The 15,559-nt window shown below is 44.4% G+C and overlaps 4 non-coding genes across 4 annotated transcripts; 2 read left to right on the top strand and 2 right to left on the bottom strand.

Moving 5' to 3' along the window:
* The first annotated feature begins 452 nt into the window (after positions 1-452).
* On the top strand, positions 453-524 carry TRNAD-GUC (transfer RNA aspartic acid (anticodon GUC)). The gene has a single exon. It is a non-coding gene; the product is annotated as a tRNA-Asp (tRNA).
* A 3,672-nt stretch (positions 525-4,196) lies between these two features.
* TRNAK-UUU (transfer RNA lysine (anticodon UUU)) lies at positions 4,197-4,269 on the bottom strand. The gene has a single exon. It is a non-coding gene; the product is annotated as a tRNA-Lys (tRNA).
* Positions 4,270-5,588: 1,319 nt separating this feature from the next.
* TRNAL-CAA (transfer RNA leucine (anticodon CAA)) lies at positions 5,589-5,694 on the top strand. Its single transcript has 2 exons — positions 5,589-5,626; positions 5,649-5,694. It is a non-coding gene; the product is annotated as a tRNA-Leu (tRNA).
* A 9,363-nt stretch (positions 5,695-15,057) lies between these two features.
* Positions 15,058-15,146, bottom strand: TRNAR-UCU (transfer RNA arginine (anticodon UCU)). The gene is given in 2 exon segments: positions 15,058-15,093; positions 15,110-15,146. It is a non-coding gene; the product is annotated as a tRNA-Arg (tRNA).
* Positions 15,147-15,559: the final 413 nt, after the last annotated feature.

Genomic DNA, 15,559 nt, shown 5'->3' with positions numbered 1-15,559 from the left:
TGTAGAAATTCATACATAACACACGCGATTCTTACTGTGACAAACCGAAAAAGAGGAAGTACATCTAACTCAGAGTGATCTGAGAAAATGTCCCAGGGGAAGGTGACCCTTGAGGCAAATCTAAAATAAGGAATAAACTTGAAGTGAAGAAGGAGGAAAGTTATTTTTTGGGGGGTGGGGGGAAGGCTTTTTGAAAATGTTTAATGCATTTCTTGCGGTTAGGGACATTTCTTTGCTATGAGTGATAAAACCATATACAGCAATGTCTAATCTCTGGTGGGCTGTCGTTTTTAGATTTTCGAAGTCACATTGGGAAACCTGTTTGATAGAATCTTATAACAGATGACTCTTGTAGAGATGGGTGAATGTCCCAGGAATTCCGTGCACAGGAAAGGTCAGGACCCACCGTGTGAATCCTCTGCAGTCAGGACTTTGTAGGCGCACACACGTCCTCCTCGTTAGTATAGTGGTGAGTATCCCCGCCTGTCACGCGGGAGACCGGGGTTCGATTCCCCGACGGGGAGAGAGCGAGCGCGCTTTTTGCCTCCGCCCTTTTCAGAGTAACGAACTTTCCGGGGGTGGCTCCCTGGAGACGAGGGCGTCCTGCTCGGATTCCATCTCTTGTTTTAAGGCGAAGTCCCGCGCGTCGGTTTACCGCCGGCCTCCGCAGGGGATCCGCGGCCGCCTTCGCGCTCGGGTTCAAACTGCGCCTGGAAACTGCGCAGGATGTTGCGCCGGGAACCGATCCGCCGACCGTCGGGGGGGCGCGGGGGGCGTCTCTCCCCGCGGCCGTGTGTCCAGGCGCTGCAGCCGGGCCGGGCTGCGGGGGGACGCGCTCGCGGCCGGCAGGGACGGACACCTGCCGGGACAGGTAGGGCGACCGAGAAGGGGCGCTGGAGCCTCCGGGGCGCGGACGCGGCGCAGCGGGCAGGCCGGGCGCTCGGGGACCGAGCCGGGCGGAGGCGAAGGGGCGGGAGCGAGAAGAAAGCTCGGGAGGTCGCGCGCCGCTGAAGGGCAGGTGCGTCCGTCGTGGGCCTGGAAGCCCTGACTCCCTGCGGCCAGAGACTCTCCGGCCCTACGGGTTCTCCATCGTCGCGGTCAAAGCTTAGGCAACATTGATCAAGCTCGCTTTCAGGAAAGACAGATTTTTTAAAAAGTCTGCACGAAGTAGCCGTTCAGAGTTGCCTCCGAACTGAAGCGGCGGGAAAGGACGAGCTTCGGTAGAGCTGACAAGAAAATGAAGCAGCTCAACTTATTTTTGAGAAAGTAGCGGAAACCGTAAGCACCTCGAATCAAGGAGAGCTGTGTTTGAATTGAGGCTCGTCGCTTACCTAGTGGGTGACGTCTTAGGGTGCTGTGCCCCCCAGTCCCCCCCTGCACCTGCACGTTTAGGGTAACAACGTGTACCCCATGAGTCTTCGGGAGGTATTAATAAATGAGTCATTAATGGGAACTGGTTAGCAATCTATAGGACAACAATACTTGAAATTGTCTTTTTTTGTTGGGCAACATTTACTTGAATTGCTGTGGACAAATATCATTTGCATTGCTATCAATTATCTACAAGTCAACTGGTACCATGCAAAACTCTAGAATCGTTTAGTAAACAGGAATTCAGTTACAGGTGCACACTCAGAACCAAATAATTTCCAAAAGCCTATCAGACGACGTCCAACACTTCACTGAAAGGACACCCAATACTTTTCTGCGCCCATTTCCAAAACTCTGACAATTATTTTTCTGACACACGTGAACCTTTACGTAAGTTGTTATATAGTGTTTCAAACTGAGTAAACATGGAAGTGTTAGCAGAGAGGTGTTGTAAGCCAGTGTTTCTCCCCCTTTAAGTGCTTCGGGATTACCTGGGGATTCTGTCAAATGCACATTCTCCTCTAGTAGATACGTGTGTGTCTGGACATTCCGTATTTCTAGCAAGATCTCCAGTTATGGAGATGTTGGTGGCACAGGAACCAGCCACCCTTGGGAAAACTCTCGATGTACATTAGAATGTTGCTGTACATTAGAATCGCCTAGAAGCTTCTAAAATCCCTGATGGAGGGTGGCACCCAAGCCAATTAAAGTAGAATGTCTGGAGGTGGGAGCCAGCCTCCAATAGGTGTTGGAAATTCCCAGGTGATCTCAGTGGGCCTCAAAGTTTGGAAGCCATTAGTCATTTCTCTGTCATTTGTTATTCTGATTATGTTACTAACATATTCAAATGTTTATTGTATTTAATATAAAATCTAAACTATTTGTATAGCATTTTAAAAAAAACCCTAGTTATCTAGCCTAGATTACCATGTACCTACCTACCCATCATATAACAACAAAAATAACTTCATGTTTCTCCTCCAAATCATACAGTCACCACAGAATGCCAAAGGGTGCAGTGGGGATAACGCATTTTAATTCCGCTCCACTTTGCCTTTAGAGACTTTAGGTGGCAGATGAGGGGTAACAGAGAGGGAAGCAAAGAAGAGAGAAGAGCGGAAAGGAGGAGAGGGGGCTGGGGAAAGGTAGAGAAAAGGAAGGAGGGGAAAATGAGCAGAGGAAACACCTACTGAAAAGTGAGAAGTGGGTTCTGAGGGAAATGGTCTTTTCCAGCTGAAGAAGCCCTCTGAAGTGGGCACCACATCCCTTTTTTTTTTTTTTTGGCTCCAAAGAACCTGCAAAATCCCAATTATGAAAGTGCAGGGAAAACTCCAAAGGGGGGAAACAGACTCATACGCCCTGCCTTGTAATTTTGACCTTCAGCTCTCTTTCCCTATCTTTCACTTTCCTGAATAATTAAATGAGCTCCAGTCATTGGACTCATCTCTCCTCAAATTCATAAAGGAACCTCACGTCCTGCTCTTCGTGCCCTGTAAGAATAATGATGTCCCAGGGCCCCTGCTCTGCCCACCTACCCGCTTTCTGCAATCCCGGATTGACTCCAGTGAAAACACTCCTAAATGGAACCTGCTCTTGTTTGAGCTCAACTTTGCTCCTTCATTTCCCATGCAATTGTGCGCATAAATCCTCCGTTTAGCAAATGTACAATGTGGAGGTTAAGTGATCTGCTCAGTGATAAAGGGCTCTGGCACTGAGACCCTAGGTGATCGATCCACACTTTTGGGAGATGTTGAAGCTGTGGATTCCTTCAGCTCATCTAGGAGATCTCATCCTTTCGCCGACTGCGTTAAGTACTGAAGGGCAGGCCAGAAATTCGATCTGGAGAACAGCAGACTTTCGATCTTTTAATACGTGTTTCTGTTGAGGAGCTCTTCGACGTTTGTATGTCAGGCACATCTAGATACAGAGGCTGCTGCTGCCCTGTCTGGTGGAGGATTTCTGAGGTCCATTTTAAGGCAGGGGAAAACCCCCACAACTTTTCAGACATGGTGTTCTTCTCCTGCAGATATATGACCGTGGAAATAAGGGAAACAATGATGAGGCAAATGCAGTCTTGCTTTGCACACACAGTACCCACCAGGTGAAAACCTTGACTTTTTGTCCAAAGCGCAGTTAAAATCTTACAAAAGTCTATAGGGCTGGACAGAGAACAAATGCAAAGAACCTTGTTTCAAGAGCTTTTACAGCATATTTAAATCTCAGAAGGAGAGTAGCTTTTTTCTTTACGATTTTATTTTTAAGTAATCGCTACACCCAACGTGGGACTTGAATTCACAACCCTAAGATCCAGAGTCACAGGCTCTACCAACTGAGCCACCCAGGCGCCCCAAGAAGGGTAGCTTTTTAATGAACACACAAAGTGGATGGCGAACGCAATCTCAAAAGGTGTTTGGATTTTAGTTTACCAACTACGTTTTGAAGAGTGGGCAAGACTTGTGTACCACCATCAGGTGAAAGAGCTGAGGAACCCCAGAAATCACCACCCTCAGTTTATGTTCTGATAGGATCTAATCAAACTGCACCCCACCTTCCAGGGAGTCACCCCCACAGTATGACAGGGAATTTTAAAAGGGCAGAATTCATAGTGATTCTGTGACAAGTTTTTTGTTGTTCTTATCTTTCTTTCTATCACCCACAATTCCAAATTCCCTTGCAAAGTCTAGGACCTGTTCAGTTCGTTCTTTGAAGGTATAATTACATGAAGCTAGATTAGGCCTGAAAGTCTGTAAAGAAGTTTTCATTTGGGCCACATGTAGGGTCCCTCTTTTATTTCAGCATGTGGCTGAAATAAAAAGTACACGTGACGCCTGAACAGGGACTTGAACCCTGGACCCTCAGATTAAAAGTCTGATGCTCTACCGACTGAGCTACCCAGGCTCTTGGTAAAGGGGATTAATTTATCTTATAAGTAACTAAATTCCATAAAACAATCTGGATTACCAGGAAGCGCTGGAGTGATCCAAGGCTTCAGGAACTTCGAGGATCTTCCAAAAGTGTGGCTCAGTTACCGGGTCATGGAATCCTTAAGCAGATCATGTAACGGCCACACTGTACGTTCATTGACAGCCGGTTCATGCGCACAACTAGGGGGAGAATGCAGATTCTTGCTAGTCAGTCATTGCCGAAGGGGATCCGCGGGTTTGCGCAGAAGGACCCTCGGGGACAGTATTTACTCCGCAGTTGTTTGAAGAGCCGAGGCTCAGGCTCCCTCACCAGCCCGTGGGGGAAACCGGGACGAGGCGACCACTTTTAGGAACGATCGTGGAGTAATCGAGGCGCATCTTCAAGAGAATGAAAGAGAAGGTGGAGAAGGAAGAGGAAGGTTATAACCCTGACACGGGCCGGGGCATGAAGCCCGGTCGTCCCCTTCGGTATTTTCCCGGTGGTTTCAGAAGGGGGATGTCTGGGTTCTTTAGGGCTACGCGGGGAAATGCAAGGCCGCCTCTAGCTTTCTCCTCCACGTCTCATCGTGAGCCCCAACTCGTTCCAAGACACGAACGGCCGGCAGTTGGGGAAATAGGGCTCGTGGGTCATGAAACATTTTTTGAGCACCTGGAGAGGGAGCATGGGGACAAAACCCCGCCCCAAAGGCGGCCGCAGCGCCCACTTCCTGGGGGCTGTGCCCGCCCTGCCCTGTCTAACCCAGGACTACTTGCTCGTGAGCCGGGCATTACTTTATCATTTAAGACGTTCTTCATTGGTTTTTCTATTCATGAAGACACATGCAGTTCTGGCCAAATGCGAAGAAAATAATGCATAAACTTCATGCGGTACCCACGATGCCAACTACCACGAAATAATGTACAAGTGTTATTACGTAAATCACGCAGAATTTCAGGAATTACAAACGCTGTGACAAACGTAAACCCGGGGAGAAAACATTTAGTCGTTTTGACTTAACCTGAAAGATAAACCAGCCCGCCAGCTTCCTCTTGCAAGGGCAGTTCCAGTACTTTCCACCGGGTGGTACCGGGGGCGTGTAAGCCCCTCTCCCCCGCCCCCTCCTGGCCTGTGTGCGCTCCGAACCTCACAGCCGGGCTGGCGCTCCGCGCGCCTCCCCCTGCGCCGCGGCGTCAGCCTCGGGCTCCGCGCAGACCCGCTCCGAGCGCGCAGTCGGCCGCAGGTGCTCCCGGCCGAGCCGGGCTCCCGCCGGCGGCGCATCACAGCCCCGAGCGCAGCGCGCCCCCCGCAGGTGCGTCAGGATGGCCGAGTGGTCTAAGGCGCCAGACTCAAGCTCCCGCTTCCCGCGTCGGGGTTTCTGGTCTCCGCATGGAGGCGTGGGTTCGAATCCCACTTCTGACACGCTGCTATTTTCATCCTTGCCGTGTTCAAATTCTGCAACTTTTTAAAAATTAAGTCACAACTTTCTTTTTAGGCAGTAACACCGAAGCTTATCCTTCCTCCCTATTACTGCCCGCACTTCACCCTCCTCAAGCCGGTGCTGGTTAGATGTCTTTCTCCTTTGCCTGCCCTCCCTCCCTCCTTTCTCTCTTCCTTCGGTATTTGTGATGTTCATAAACATCTATATGGAATAATAGCAATGTGTCAGTATTAAAATGTAGGTCGTACAATATAGATGAGGTGAGGGTTCTAAGTTCCTGTTTCCAGTATTTTACCTGTTCTGTGAGAGTAAGTGACAGGTGTCTCGAGCATTCTTCCGCCCTTCTCCTGCGTGTCCCTCCCTCTCCATTGTCCTCGCCTGGTCCTCTTTTTTTCGTTTCCTACCGACCTCCCTCTTCCCCTTCTTGCACACTTTCTCCCCATCACTTCTCTCTGCCAGCCTGAGGGCGTGGGCTGTGGAGTGAAGAGTTTGGATGTGATCTATTCTGTGTCACGAAATCGTCGAGAGGCAAAAGGGGTACAACAGTGGTTCTCAACCGGGGGTGACTTTGCACCCCGTCCTACCCTCCACGGACGCTTGGCAATGTCTGGAGATACATCTGATTCTGTATTTGTGTCTATTTAAATGCGTGCATATAGAGATATAGTAAGATTCATTTAAAAAACAGTGTACAAATGATTTAAAAAGTCTGAGACAGTCATTTTTAATTGATTTATTTACAGGAAAATGACATACAAATCCTGGTATGAAAATATGTGCAAAAGAGCAAAATTAGAAATGTTTTTCTGCAAAATTACCAAGTTATTTGTGCCAAGTTAACCAAAGTTCTTTTTTAATTGCCAAAACATTCTGTGACCTCTTTGTACTCCTGGTATATTTTTCAACAATTTTGAGAAAATTTACTTATTTTTAAGTTTCTGATAATCACTGTTATTACTGCTGTGGTTTTTACATGTTATCTATTTAACATGGCTTGTTTTTACAAAATTATGACTTGTGTTCATGTTTTGTCTCTCATGACGATTCATCTTGACTTGATTTTCCCAAGTATAGGCCCTAAATTCAGAATAGTAAAAACCATGAAGATGTCTTTTACACCAGAATTCTTTAGGTTTCCTAGAATGGCTTCCAAATAACACAAAGATTTGTTCTTCCACTTTATAAAAAGGAAGAATAATAGAAATAATTAGGTTGGCTTTGATATTTTTCAGACTTTAACTCAGAAATGTTGTGAGAATTATTTTATTTGCCAAGTTTAGGATTTAAAAAAAAAAGACTGAAACTCAAAAGAGAACGATCTTCCTGGGTTAATTATGTATAAACATATTAGTTTGCTAGGGTTGCTGTAACAAAGCAAACTGGGTGGCTTAAAAACAGAAGTTTATTTCACAGTTCTGGGGGAGGCTTCCAAAATCAAGATGTTGGCAGGGTTGGTTCCTTCTGTGGGCTGTGAGGGAAAGATCTGTTCCAGATTTCCCTCCTTGGCTCGTAGAAACCGTGAGAATAACATGGTTATTTCTCTCTATCTCTTCATATTATCTTCCCTCTATGCATATATATCTCTGTGTCCAAATTTCCCCCTTTAGGATTGGAGGTCATCCTAATGACCTGATCTTAACCTAATTAATTACACCTGCAACGACCCTATTTCCAAATAAGGTCACATTCTGAGGTACTGGGGATTAGGACTTCAACATATGAATGGGGGGGCACAATTCAATTCATAACAATAAAGTAAAATAAATTAATATAAATACATTTCAATGACCTTTTACTTCTCAGCTTATAAGAAAACATATTCATGTTCAGGCATAAAGATAGGTATAAAAATTGTCTATAAAGTGATGGTCAATCAGGGACAATCATAGTATACTTTATGATGTAAAACAGAGGTCCTGGAGATTTGCCAACATCCTCAGTGTTTATGGTATGATTCTACTCACAGGATAATCTTTAACTCCACAAATAATTTGTTATACTACAAGAAGGGACCCTTCTAGCTTCCATTCTGCTAGTGCTGATTAACTTAATACACTAGCTGGAGCTATAGTCTTACTACTATTCCAAAGATAAGTTGACTACAATCTTAAATGAGGATTGGTAAGAAATTATTAAAGGTAAAGCCAAGGATATTTCTGATGCTCATCTGACCTGCCTACACTGTAATCCCCTCAAAACTGTAAAGACATGAGAGTCAAGCCTCAAGACCCCTTCTTTACACATTCTAAAATTAATTTTATACCATTGTACCAAAAACAGATATAAAAATATTTACAAAAACAGTGTATATAAAAATGTGTATTTGTGCATATAAAATGTTTATAAAATGCATATAAAATAATTTTCATAGGGATCAAAGCATTCTCTTGTTGAAAAGCCACAGTTTTAGTCATAGCAAAACTGTTGTTTGACTCATCCTCCCTACCTGGTGAGATCTGCATTACCTATTTAGTGATGTATTCTCTATTACCCAGAATTGTTACTAAAGAGCTTCGTGGGATATTAATGCTTACTCAAATTCTCCATTGCCCGCATCATCTTTGTTCTTCAGGTAAGACAGAAAGAATAAATGAAAATATCAAACATAAGCTTGCCAAACTTCCAGAAATTCTTAAATTTTCTTAGCCTAAAGTATTAATTTTGGCCTTAATAACAGTGAGATAAACTCCCTTGGGAGTCCATTGACTTTCTTCCTACAAATCAATGACTAAATATCATGAATCTGAGAATGTTGCCTCCAGTCCCAGTCTCCACCTTCTTACAGGGTATCACAGCTAAACATCACAAGAGACGTACGTAGAACACGGTCTCATATTCAGCAGGTACCAGAAATATTTCTACAACATCCTCTGAAATACCTCATCATGTTTAAATCCCATCCTGAAATCAAGAAACTGTCAGACTGGAAAAGGGAGAGGATCCAATCATTGGCTGTTTATAAAATGTGCATTTTAAATGAAAGACGCTGAGAAGCTTGGAGGCAGTATCCATGACGGGTGCCAGGCAATGCGGCAAGTGATCGGTTTCACCAAGTCCCATCTACAATAACGTTTTTATTTTATTTTTTTGTTTTTTTTTTTGAAGATTTTATTTATTTATTTGAGAGAGAGCACATGAGAGGGGGAAGGGTCAGAGGGAGGAGCAGACTCCCTGCAGAGCAGGGAGCCCGATGCGGGACTCGATCTCGGGACTCCAGGATCATGACCTGAGCCGAAGGCAGTAGCTTAACCAACTGAGCCACCCAGGCGCCCTATTTTATTGTTTTTTTAACTTCTGATCTTGTAAGTTTATCAGTGATTATTTATTTATTTATTTATTTATTTAGAGAGGATCTGCCTTGAATATTTGCATTCCCTCACACACAATCAGACCCCTACATATCAGAGCCAAGCCAGGGTCGGACTGCTTCTTGTCAGTTGGACCTTTGTTTAGTTATCTAACTATAATTTTATATGAAATGTACTATCATGCTTCCAAACACAAAAATGATATAATTGAAAGTCAAGTCAAGATCGTAAGCAGTTACTCTATTTCTTTCACTATAGTGAATTTCAGTTACTATATATTTAAAATGTAAATTAGAGGCTAGCATATAGTAGATGCTCCTCAAAAGTTTTTAGGGGCGCCTGGCTGGCTCAGTTGGTTAAGCGTCTGTCTTCAGACGCTTCAGCTCAGGTCATGATCTCAGGGTCCTGGGATTGAGTCCTGCACTGGGGGGGGGGGTTCCTGCTCAGCGGGGAACCTGCCTCTCTCTCTCTACCTCTGCCCCTCCCCCCCTGCCCCTCTTCCCTCTCTTGCTGTCTCTCTCAAAATGAATAAATAAAAAATCCTTTTTAAAAAGGTTTTAAAGATTTGATACATTTACGTAGTATAATATGATTGCTATTGTAGTGACAAATTAGTACTTTTATCAGTTACATAATTTTCATTTCTTTTTAGTAGTTGGAAAAATTAAATTTTGGTCTCTTAGCAAGTTTGATGATTATACTATAATATTGTTTTTTATGTTTATTTGTTTTTTATGTTTGTTTTTTTATGCTCATTTGTTTTTAAAAAATGGGTTATTTCACTTCATATTGGAAACTGAAGGATTTATTTTTTGGAGTGTTTTGCCCACTTAGTCTATGGATGATGGGTCAGCAAATAGAGCCCAAAATAACCACTTTATGGTTACCTTTGTGGATTTTTTTTTTAGTCAGTAACAGTCCACTATTGCAGATAGAATTGGGCAAAGCCATTTCAAAACTTTTTTATTAAATCCTTTTTTAGGCAAAACCATTTTCTCCAGCTTTATTTCTTATTCTCACAGACTTTCTCTATCCTTCCAGAGAAGCTCCTTTCTTGCCAAGAGAGAGTGGTCACTAAAACTTGTTCAGACATTTGTGGTGTCTTCTTCAAATCTGTGTAGATCTAATATTCTGCTGGTCCTCCTTATTATTATTGATCTTTTAGTTATCAGAGTCCAAACTTAGGAGACTTTCTTCATCAAAGTCTTTGTTTACATCCAAGACCAGAGTCAGTTTTGATGTCCTTCCCTCGTGCCAAGTGCCAAACCAGCCATATTCACCTCTTGGCTTCCAAATGCATAATTTTAGCTTATTTCATTTTAAATGAATTTGCACTGCTCTGAAGTAGAACTTCTGAGAGACAGGATGCCCTAAGGATGAGAGTAGGTAAGGTTTTAAGTGGGATTCTGCAAATACAAGGTATTAACACCTCACGTGTGTTAAGGAGAAACAACAACAACAACGATTTCTCCCCAAGTGCTGAGGTGTTATAGGGACATTAGACCAAGGTTCCAGAGCCTAGGGCACCCGTGCCCTGTCCAAACTGAGGAGATGCTGACTGAACTTCTTGGGAAGCCATCCTTTACCCCTTTGTGGTTTCCCGCTAAATTCTGCAGGGTCCTGCTCCTCTCCAAGAGATCCTATTCTTTTTCCTATTTTCTGCCGCAGAAGTGTGGACTATGTGTTGCTATCCTAGCGCGTAAGCTGGGGCCATCTCTTCCACAGTGGACTCAAATCCAGTTACCTCACCCTTTCCTGCAGGAAAGTATCACCAGAACTTTCTCCCATCAGTCACTTTTCCTCGTAATTTTAGTTCCCAAAGGAGTGCATGAGAGTGGTGTAAGATAAAGTTATGGCCCAGAACCGTGGCATTAATAGGACCAACTCCCAAAAACTAAGCCAAGCAATTTTTTCCTCAGTGTGACCGGCCAGATTTCTTGTGGATGTCCTCTCTGTGACTGCTTATCTTTAGACCCCAGGATGTGCAGGCACATTTTCATGTCTGCCTTGTGACCGCATTTTTATTAGCACCACTCTCTGTCTAGCCACCGATCCATCTGCAGCTGCTTCAGAGCCCTGAGTCAGAAGTCCTGGGGTCCGGTAGCAGCTCTGTGTCCACGCTGTAGGGCTGAGAGTGACACTGCCAACTTGGAGACTGACAGAGTCAGCTTCTCCCCCCACAGGTTCCCAAAGATAGTTCAAGCCCCAATTCTCCCTGATATCTGGCTTTCTGATTCTCTTTCTTCTCCTGCTATCATCTAAAGAGTCAAGGCCCGGGTCCTACAGAGAAACCCCACGCCTTCATTTGTGAATCTAGCTGCTTGGCAAAACCAAAAAAGTGGCCATATTTGCTCTGCAGTGGTTTGTGGAATGGAGTTCATCTACACATATGAACCTAAACTGGTCAAAATAGGATTCCATTCTAGTGAGGTCAGGGAAATTGGACTGAAAAGGCAATTTTCCCCACCCCCTGCATTATTTCCCCCACTCTTTCACACGCGTGCCCTGGAAGGACTCTCCCCATTTGGCAAGTGGAGAGCTTACCCATCAGAGGCCACCAGGGGGGAGAGAGCACCCAGCAAGTGCACGCCGCTGAGCTGGGGACCTTCCGGATGGACCTTCGGTAGTAATTTATAAGTATAAAGGGCCAATGTTCTTGCATATAAAAGGATATAAAGGTGGTGAGGATACACACAGAGAGACATGAAGACAGAAAGGCGAGTTTCCAGCTGGGCGTCTAGGCAGTGGCTTTGGGTCTAGTTTCTGTCACATGTCCAGTACCTGTGCTGATCTTTGAAGATGTCTAATCCTGATGTTAATAGTTTAACATTAGCAAAGCAGCCTCTGGTATTCCTATCAGGTCTGAAAATAAAAACTGATATTATGAAATCACAAGACAATTATTTGAGACTGATAAGGTATCAGTACATGAGACTGGCCTGTAAACCTTCAATTAAAAGCAGCAGATGCAGTTAGGGAGCAGGCAATCAAGGCTAACAGTTTGCAGGAAAGAATTAACAACCTTGAAACCAGGAAGTGCTCAGAGCCATCGATTATATGAGAGATTCGAACTCGATGTGGCATCACTTTACAACTCTTAGATTGCTAAGCTTATTAATGCCACAGATAGGTTTTTGTGGCTACTTAGTTTTGTTGAAAATGTTGCATCCGTCCTGGATGGCAATCTGGCACCAATCAACCCAATCAAGATATGTGTATAACATGTTCTCTAAGTTCTGTGTCACTTGGGCTATGTCCAAGTCCCTGAAGGGAAGTGTATGTGGATGTTTGGGCAGAGTTACGTGTAGTATCAGGAATTAAGAGGACACCTTCTTGGAAGCATTAAAAAAAGGTAAATTATGGTAGATGCACCCTATGACGTATTGCTCAGCATTTAAATGACATATAAATAAGATAATGATGGTTATGGAAGAAAGTCAGAAGTAGAATGCTATGTATACAAAGTATAATTTTTGTAATATAAAAAAGATATGCACAAAATATTATGTATTCTGTAAGAAAACATGTCATGTTTTTGGGTTTTTTTAAAGATTTTATTTATTCATTTGAGACACAGACACAGAGAGAGAGAGCATGAGCAGGGGGTGAGACAGAGGGAGAGGAAGAAGCAGGCTCCCCGCTGAGCCAGGAGCCCGATGTGGGGCTCAATCCCAGGACCCCAGGATCAGGATCAGGACCAGGACCCGAGCCGAAGGCAGACGCTTAACCATCTGAGCCACCCAGGCACCCCAGAAAACATGTCATGTTTTAATGTAATAAAAATGTAAACACTTAATACATTAGAATGGTTCCCTATGAAGAAAAATGATATAGGGAATAGAATATGTAGATAAAAAGAAATCGATCATTTGATTAAGAGGGTCCTTAAACAGACCCATATATAGATCAGATAATCTAAAAATCTAACAAAAGTACTATGAAATGTTGAAAATAATTGGTGTTCTCTGTGGTACATTATTTTTTTAATGAAAATTCTACTTCCACCCATGAAGGATTAACAGCTAGGGGAGTTGTCCTCTTGCTATACAAAAATTAGAAAACCAGAAAAAAAATATATGAAATAACCATTAGATAAACAAAACATGCACTGGCATAGAGAAAACAGAAATCATCCAGAAGTGTGTAAATTTAATATTAGACAAAAGTGGTGTTGCAGCCGTAGTAAGACATTCTAATTTACTGAGAAATCTATGCAGGAATAAATAGGGGTCAGAGGCTGTGAAACCACCCCCTCATTCCGTTGCCTGACTTGCTAGACATGTGATGTATGTGGTATGAGGAGTGTGTCGTGGGTGATATTTTAAAGAAGGTTGGTCATCGAAAGGCTACGTGCACCCCGATGTTTATAGCAGCAATGTCCACAATAGCCAAACTGTGGAAAGAGCCAAGATGTCCATCAACAGATGAATGGATAAAGAAGAAGTGGTATATATATACAATGGAATATTATGCAGCCATCAAAAGGAATGAGATCTTGCCATTTGCAACGACGTGGATGGAACTGGAGGGTATTATGCTGAGCGAAATAAGTCAAACAGAGAAAGACATGTATCATATGACCTCACTGATATGAGGAATTCTTAATCTCAGGAAACAAACTGAGGGTTGCTGGAGTGGGGGGTGGGGTGTGAGGGATGGGGTGACTGGGTGATGGACACTGGGGAGGGTATGTGTTCTGGTAAGCGCTGTGAATTGTGCAAGACTGTTGAATCTCAGATCTGTACCTCTGAAACAAATAATGCAATATATGTTAAGAAAGAAAAAAAGAAGAAGAAGAATGTAGCAGGAGGGGAAGAATGAAGGGGGGGAAATCGGAGGGGGAGAAGAACCATGAGAGACAATGGACTCTGAAAAACAAACTGAGGGTTCTAGAGGGGAGGGGGTTGGGAGGATGGGTTAGCCTGGTGATGGGTATTGAGGAGGGCACGTTCTGCATGGAGCACTGGGTGTTATGCACAAATAATGAATCATGGAACACTATATCTAAAACTAATGATGTAATGTATGGGGATTAACATAACAATAAAAAATTTAAATAAAAAAAATAAAAAAAAAAGAAATAGGGGCGGGGAAAATATCAAAAAAAATAAAAATAAAAAAATAAAAAATAAAGAAGGTTGGTCATTACACTAGCTGGTCACAGGGAAAGAGTGCATCATTGCCAAATTGTTGTACAAGTTGAGGAGGAGAAAACCCACCATACCACATGATATGGTTCAAGAAAAAGGCTTTCTTGGAAGATTTATGAGCCCATGCTCAACATGCAAAGGTAGGGGTCAACCAATTCTCCCTTTGTAGCACATAGAACGATGCCGGATGCGGGCACTGCTCGAAATACCGTGGGTCTGTAGTCCTTCTGTTTCTTTCCCTTGCGGCAAATGCATAAAAAGACAGAATTTCTGAAAGGATACTTGAAACTAGGCACCAGTGGGCCGAATTAAGGAAGCAGTGTTCTAGGATGTAAAGAAGACTTATTTTTTGGCTCTATCTCCATTTCTACAATTAAAGGCGGGAGGGAAATGATTTTTACAGATCTCACCCACCTTTCATTTACAAGCACATTAAATTTTAGTTAAGTTTCCGGAGCTGAAACCTCTGCACTACCCGGGAGCGCTTTGGGGGCGGAGCCGGGAGGGGACGCGCGGACTGGGGCTGAGCATCACCGGCTGGAAGACCCAGGGGGTTTCCAGGGGCCGCCGCAGGATTCTTGCAGACACGGTGTGGAAGGCCTGCCTGCGAGCCTCCACCCAAGGTCGGGGAAACAGCAAGTTGGAAATTAATTTTGATGACGAAGAAATAATTACTAGTATTTATTTCAATACTTAACCTTCGCTACGCGCGCGTCCGCTCCCTTTCCCTCTGTTTGGTCTCTGAACCCCTGTAGACACAGGTGGAATTGTTTATGAAGAAGTTGAAATAAACCGAAGTGAGGAAGCTGACTGTGGCCAAAGCGTCCACATCTTAGAGGAACAGAGGAGTTATTGGAAGGGGATCCACTCCTTGACAAAAGGCTTGCGACTCTGGCGGGACTCGAACCCGCAACCTTTGAATCTCTCTCTGCCGGCACTAGAAGTCCAATGCGCTCTCCATTGCGCCACAGAGCCTGTGGGGCGCACCGCCCGGCTGGAGCCCTAAGGTCGTTGATTATTTATTTGGTTATCACTACAGTACATTTCTGGAAACTTACTCTGCTCCGGTCACTGCGACAGTTCGAGAAACACAGAAACAAGACAACGCAGGGAACACACAATACCCGCCGCGGGGAGTTTCCGATCCTCCCGGCGACCACTGTCCTTTGTCTCTGCAAGATAAGGACGAGTTTGATCAAGGATCAAAACCCACATCTCATTTCATCCGGCCAAGGCACCGACCCGCTCGCGGCCGTGGGCTTCGCGAAATGGAATCTGGGGACCTCCCGGCAAGCGGCGTCGGAAGACTTCCCGAGCACGTGGCGAGGTCCCCCTCGTCCCCTCCGGCTCCGGTCCGGGGTTCTCCCTCGCGGAAGGGAGGCCCCTCT

Source organism: Halichoerus grypus, chromosome 9 (assembly GCF_964656455.1).
Source record: "Halichoerus grypus chromosome 9, mHalGry1.hap1.1, whole genome shotgun sequence".
Lineage (NCBI taxonomy): Eukaryota > Metazoa > Chordata > Mammalia > Carnivora > Phocidae > Halichoerus > Halichoerus grypus.
The sequence above is the reverse complement of the archived record's forward strand: the minus strand, read 5'-3'. Positions and strand labels throughout refer to the sequence as shown.